The 7333-nt window shown below is 43.7% G+C and overlaps 1 protein-coding gene across 5 annotated transcripts in view; it reads right to left on the minus strand.

Annotated features, from left to right (window-relative positions):
- Window positions 1-7333, minus strand: part of REV1 (REV1 DNA directed polymerase) — a 70513-nt gene extending 63180 nt beyond the window's left edge. For 3 of the 5 annotated variants that reach the window (XM_064646291.1, XM_064646288.1, XM_064646287.1), the window contains exon 1: window positions 7169-7333. The gene's annotated coding sequence lies outside the window, so the exon portion shown is untranslated. The remainder of the gene's footprint in view (window positions 1-7168) is intronic. The other 2 variants (XM_064646290.1, XM_064646289.1) reach the window with 1 other exon arrangement.

Consider the following 7333-nt stretch of genomic DNA (forward strand, 5'->3'; position numbering starts at 1 on the left):
CAGTAAAGTCATGACCTCCTCAGCCCCTTCAGAGCTCCTCAGCGATGACTGGTTTTTTGTCACAAATTTTCATTGCTATATGTAACCATGTAGCTCAATTCACTTTTATTTCAAATATCACCTCTTTGACACATCTGCTCTTACTGTCACAATACACTGGCAAGTTTCAGCAAACTTTGATTGGCTTCATAATTTCTTTTCTGTGCTTGCTTTTGGGGCTTCAAACTCAAAGAGTACTTTGCACATTCACTGTCTTTATGCCAGCTTCTAAATGCCTAGAATCCAGAATAAAATCCATTAAGGAAAATCAGAACAAGAAGCATAGCTCATGGAATCAGGACTCTCAATAGCAAAATAGTAAATGGATTGTAAATCACCAAAAGGAAATTCTCTCTTGGACTTGAGTATCTGAAACAATAAATGAGAGGAGTTTATACATTGGGTAGTTTTCCCTCAAGTCCCTGTGTTTAGCTATCTATAATATTTGAGAACAGAGAACTGTGTTAATTCTTTTCTTTGGAAAGGAAGACTGGGATCTTCATTTTCTACCTAATAAACCAACAGAACTTGTTCAGGAGGTTTTTAGTTTGTGCACCCAGTCTGACAATCCAGTCCTACAAATCCTGTCTTACCCAAGTAGCCCATGCTGAGGTGCAGGTCAAGAAGTCAGCAGGTAGCATAATAAAACCATGATCCCTCCTCCCTAACAACAAGAAGAGTTGCTGCTGCTGCTGCTGAATGATTTAGGACTTTCTAAGACTTCCTAGAAACAACTGAAGGAAGCATCCTTGTAAACCTAAAGAAAAACTTAAGTCAGGAAATGTGGGTAAGTGGAGGTAAAACTATTAAAAAATAAACAACTTGAAAATTTTCATGAGGTGATCAAAGGAAGGAATCTGTGAACATTCTGAATTTATTAACATCAAATTCAGAGGAACTCTGCTTTTGAAAACCTCTGATATATACTACCTTTAACTTCCCCAGACTTCAGCCCACCAGACTGATGAAATCCTTCAGAAGAGACTACATATTTTTGATCAATTTTACGTATTTGTTTGGCTCCACACATGTGCGTGTGTACCTGTGTGTGTGCGCACACACGTACGTGTCTATGCACACAATACACCAACCTTTGCTGCTGACCAGTTTGATTGCTCACTGCCCAGATTAACCACTGTGGCAACAGTGAAGGGCAGAGAAACAAACCCACGCTGTGGGCCAGTGTGCTGACTAACGCAATGAGAAGGCACCCGAGGTATAACAAGACCAAGTGCAAGGTGCTGCACCTGGATTGAGGCAATACAGGCTGGGGGATGAGCAGATCAAGAGCAGCCCTGAAAGACCTGGGGGTGCTGGTGGATGAGAGGCTGGACATGAGCCAGCAGAGCACACTTGCATTCCAGAAAGCCAATCATATCCTGGGCTGCATCAAAAGCACCATGGCCAGCAGGTCAAGGGAGGTGATTCTGCCCCTCTACTACACTCTGGTGAGACCCCACCTGGGCACTGCATCCAGCTCTGGGGTCCCCAGTACAAAAAGGACACAGGCTTGTTGGATCAAGTCCAGAGGAGGGTCACCAAGATGATTAGAGGGATGGAGCACCTCTCCCACGAAGACACATTGTGAGAATAGGGTTTGTTCAGCCTGGAAAACAGAAGGCTTAGGGGTGGCCTTATTGCAGCCTTTCATTACCTGGGAAAGTACAAGAAGGAGAGAAGCTATTTACAAGGGCAGGTAGTGACAGGACAAGGGGGAATGGCTTCAAACTGACAAAGAACAGATTTAGATCAGATATTAGGAAGAAACTCTTTACTGTGAGAGTGGTGAGGCACTGGAACAGGCTGCCCAGAGAAGATGTGGATGCCCCATCCCTGGATGTGTTGAAGGCCAGGCTGGATGGAGCTCCAAGCAACCTGTTCTAATGGAAGGTGTCCCTGTCCATAGCTGGGGGCCTGGAACTAGATGATCTTTAAGGTCTCTTCCAACCCAGGCCACTCATTGATGAAGCTGGGTTTTTTTAGGAGGCATGCCCAAGGCAGTTGTGCTTTACGGTCAACCCAATGCTATCACTGAGCAGACACTGACACAGCCCAGGTTTTTCAGGGAAAAAGAGAGATAAGGCGTTCACTTTGCAAATGTTAGATGATGTCAGATACTAAGGAGGACCATCTCCCTACTCATACACGGGCAGGAAGCCTCTAAGAACTCAATAACTTTACCAGCAAAAGCACTGATGACTAAAGATTCAGTATTTAAACAGACAGATTTTCTGTTCATAGCAGCTTTTGAATGACATTACTTAATTTTAACTGACATTGCATAGTCAAGTTCCCAAGTGTTTTTCTGAAATCGTCTTTGAACCTCTAAAAGCTGCAAAATCTTTTTTGAAGTAAAATCTTCACAACATATGGCTTCTATGCTTAACCTTGAAGTTTTGAGTTTTTACTTGAGTTTTCCATGTCTTTTTGTTAGTTTTCATCAACTCAGAACAAGATTAGGAAGAATCAGATGAAACTAGTAACTGGAGAAATCAAAAGAAATGGAAATATTTTTTCATCTATTGCCTAGTTTATTTGGAGATTCTCTGACACTGGATACCAAGCTAAAAGTCTATATTATTTGAATAGATAAATGGAATAAAAAGACATCATACTTTTTTTGAGGTAACAAACTACAGAAACTAGGTAACAAACTACACCATATAAAGGGAAAGTATCCCAGTATGTTTGTTTATTATTACTGAGGCAAACTTCTGATCTGATCCAATATATTTCCAAGAGAAAGATAAAAAGACAGAGCACACTGGTTCTGTGTTTTCCAGGAAAAATACAGTTTTAAGTTCTTGGGACAAAATAAAAATGCTTTAATTCTTTAGGATCCTTAAATTAAACTCAAATCTGAATTGTACTCTTGGCCTAAAATGGTTTTAAGTTGGTATTTTAAGTACCTCTGACATCAAAACAACAATATTACACTACTACTTAGTGGAGACAGACTGATACAAAATGGCCACAAAGCACAAACAGCTTATCCCAAGCCAATACAACATTTGCAGAACTTGGGTTAAAAATCAACACAGAAGTTACAGGAATCATTATAGAGGGGCAATACTTAAAATTTCAAATCAGCCAGAAATTACAGTGAAAAGTCATTTTCCCTACCTCTCCCCCCGTATTGTTTTATAAAGAAGATTATCGAAACCGCTTACCAAATCACGCAATTTCAGCAGGAAAACAGAGCAAACAGTGACTGAAAAGGCACTATTAGAGACTAGTGCTCTAATGTTTCCTGAAAACAACAGGCAGATTCAGAAACCAGGAAGAGTATCTTTTCAATACAGATCATTATTTTAGTTCTTTACTTCAAATGGGAGTTGCATTCAATAGCACAGAATGGTAAAATACATTCACTCTACTTGGAAAACTGCACTAATAATTTACCTTACATGCCACAGGGTCAGGAGCTTTGCTATTTGTAAGAATCATCAGCAATTTCATTAATTCCTTCAAAAAGCAACAGCTTCTAGGTTTCCAAACTGATGTAAGTGGAGTGCAAACACTTGTCCAAGAAGCTGACTCATCATGCCCTGAACTAACAGCTGATCTGAGTCAGCTCAAAAAGATGAAGTCATGAACATGGTGGACAGAATCTTATTTTACTTTGGATATTCTCTGACAACTAGAAGCTGACAAAAAATACTAGCAACAGTCTCCAGGATCCTGCCAAAACACACCACCCACCTCACCTTGCGAGAAGACTGCCAATCTTTAATTCAATACAGAAAAACCTGAGAGCAGTTCTTGACCCTACTCTGTGTGGCTTCAGCACTGCTTCGTTGCCTTTTGGTATTCAAACCAATCCACCTGCATTTGCAAGAATGACTTTGCAAGGTACCTGAGCAGTGTCTTCTAAGCAAAATCAGCTTTCTCTTTTTCAGAATTATTTCATAAAACAAGAAGCTGAAGAGATGTGCACGAATCAAGGCAAACCAAATAAAGAGGTTACAACCAAGAACTCCCTCATGCTGGGATCTGGTTAAAGTATTTACAGGTATTGGGGAACAGAAAGCAAAACCAACAGAAGAGTTAACCACAATATGGCTAAGCTTTACCTACGCAAGCAAACGAACTATTAAATAGACAGAATACCAACTGGGAGACCTGAAACTTGGAGACAGGAAAGGAGTCTGTCCCCATGTCTCCTGACCACAAAAAATAATTAATAAAATACTGCTTTCCCCAAAACCTAACACTGAAATTCAGGGACCACCATCTGCCCAGGCATGCAAAGCAAAGAATATAGAAGATACAATCCTTGCTGTGGGTATACCAAACTAAAAGCGTCTCCTTGAAGAATTTCATGGTCACAGACAGAATCCTTAACTACAGTAGCAGCAGTTCTTCAATAAGTTTTGAAATAAAGGCCACAGAAATGGAAGATATCATTACATCCCAGAATTTAAAGCTGTTTTGCACACTCACCTCTCTTCTGCTGAAGACTGAGAAAGAAAAGGGTTTCCTGATTCTGATTTCTGAGTTCTTTACTCATAAGAGTAAAGAATCACCAGCTACTCCACATGAAATATGGAAGTGAGGAGATCTCAGACACGGAGGCTCTCTTCCCCAAAAACATTTGCATCTCCAATTCAAATGCTGTCTGGTTTCCCCAACAGAGCAAAAAGCTGTTCTTAGGGTAAAGCCCTACAAGTTTCTCTCTTAAAAAAACACACTTCCAAAAGTAGAATATGACACGTCTGAGAATTCCTTGTGACTTTTTGCATCCACTTAGTCAACATTTTTTGCAACTCTACAGCCACTCCCGTTTCTATTTGTTTCCAGTTTTTCCTCATTTTGCTATGCTTCGGTAAACACACGGCACTATCACCAAATTAATCTACATTGTATTCTTGAGGAAGGGTTTCAACATTTGGATATTTAGGTCCCTATTTATATCTATACCAGGCAAACGTGCTGCTAAGAGCTGACAGAGATCTCAGTGATATTAATATGGCCCTTTGATTAACCCAGAAAAATGTTGAATAAAAGAAAATCATTCTTCGTGAAATAAACAATAGCTAACAAATTACAGAGAGAAAGCACACAGCAGGGTCAGGCAAGTTATTTTTCCCTGCGTGTCCTGAACAACTGATTTATTAAAAAAAAAGGTCTGTGTAATCACATTAATTTTTTTCTTAATAATTTTTTGCTACTTAAAACCAGATTTCATTCTTATTTTTTAAAATCTCTCAAGTGACTGAAAGGGATGGTAGAAATACTGAAAATTTGCAACGAAACTTCTTTCAAGAAGTCATGTGGGTCAAGGGATCAGAAATGAATAATCAAAATTGGCACCCGTTACAACACACTATCACTGCATCAGAACAGGCTGTAAGTAAGAGTATGTATGTAGTATCCAAAAAGATGGACTGGTTTGAAGGGCCCTTTACTGAATGACTTAAGACACATATTCTATACAAAGGAAAATATACAATCAGTTTACTACTGAGGCTGGAAATATTCTAATGTATTTTTCTTATTAGAGCTTTGCTTTTAGAACAACCTTTCCTAAACATCAGTGAGTCACAAGGTAGGTGCTTGCACTGTGCCTCTACTAACACTGTCCTACCAGTGACCTCCAGCAATAATCTTGGGATTATTTACTAACAGGGATTTGGTACATTATGCATTGGAAGAAATGGACTGACTGAAAGACCAATATGGTGGGAATGGGAATACCCACATGCTTGAGGCAAGATGGCAAAGAATTTGTCAGAGATTTGTATTTCTGTGTTAAATATCATAAAGCTTAGTAAAACGGGACTATTCCAGAAATAAATTTTAACTGTAAGCTCTTGCAACTAATAGTAATTAGGCAACTGTTTAAACCAGTTCTATGAGAGCAACAATTGCATCTAAATGAATAATGAATTTAGATCGTAAATTACAATCCTCTGTAGATTGTAAATCCTTCTTTAGACTACAATATCAAATTTGAGGCTGGACCTGGATTTCAGATCAAGATGCACAACAAACATCAACTCATCCTTTCATTAAGACAATCATTAACACGAGAAGAACATTCACAGCCCTGTGATTCTAAAGACTGTAACATTAATTTTAAAGCATCAGAAATAATGGGATACAACACTCAGGTTTTCTACCAAAAAAAAACCCCAATAAACGTGCTTGTGATACTATCTTCCTCCCCTTTCTTAAGGTTAACATGACATTACCACGCATTTCCCATCAGGAGCTTCTTGCTCAGTATCACAGGTCAAGTCGGTGGTAACTGTATAGCAAAATGCACCACAATCATACGGGGAAGGGGTGAAAGAAGCATCAGCGAACGCATCTGTCTCTCGGTGTTTGTAAGCACGGGCTTACTCATCAAGCACAGGTCCTCCCTCTTCCCTTCAGCACACCGGTTATACCCAGCACTATTGCTCAGCAAATACAACTTGTCACAAACAGGACGGGAAACCGCAGGCAAGATACACGCTGCTACATCGCGGGGAGCGTTCAAGAGGGCACGGCCGCGCCAGGGCTCGGGCTTTCGCTCTCCTCCCCTCCAGCCTATTTCCCTGCAGTGACCCCTTGGCGCTGGCAGAACGCTGTGACACAGCCTCGCTCGCCCCGGCTCTCCCGGGGGGGGACCCGTGTTGTGTCTGCGGCGCAGGCCCCATGTGACAGATACAGACAGACAGACACGCACACAGTCAGACAGACACACGCACAGGTGCGGGGAGGGGCGGGTGACCCGGACACGCGCACACCTGGCGCGCACCCGCGGTGTCTCGCGGGGCGGGCGGGGGCGCGCCCAGGCGCGCGCCCAGGGGTCCGTCCCCGCGTCCCCCCCGCCCTCCCGCGCGCGCGCGCGGGCAACCGAGGCCCCCACGCGCCGGTTACATAACGCCGCGCGCAGGCCCCCCTTCCCTTCCCGCCCCTCGTTCCCGCGCCGGGAAAAGAACAGGGAAGGCCCAGGCCGCGGGCCCAGGGAGGGGCTGAGACAGGGCAGCGGCTGCGGGCCTCGCGCCTGCCTCTCCGGCTCCCCCTCCCTCCCTCCTCCCCTTCCTGCTCCCCGTCCCCGAGCCGCCCCCCGCACGCCCCCCTCCCGCCGCGCCGTGAGGAGGAACGCGCCCGCTCCGGTAGCCCCGCCGCCGCCGCTCACCTTTCGCCGCGTCCCAGACGCACATTCCCGGGGGCGCCGCCGCCGCCTCCTGCCCTGCCGGGCCGTGTGTGCTTCACATCGCGGCTCCCCCTCCGGCACGGACGGACGGACGCACGCAACCGCCGCCTCCCGCCCGCCTTCTTCCTCTTCCTCCTCCTTCCCAGC

The sequence above is a fragment of the Pseudopipra pipra genome, chromosome 2 (assembly GCF_036250125.1).
Source record: "Pseudopipra pipra isolate bDixPip1 chromosome 2, bDixPip1.hap1, whole genome shotgun sequence".
Taxonomy (NCBI): Eukaryota; Metazoa; Chordata; class Aves; order Passeriformes; family Pipridae; genus Pseudopipra; species Pseudopipra pipra.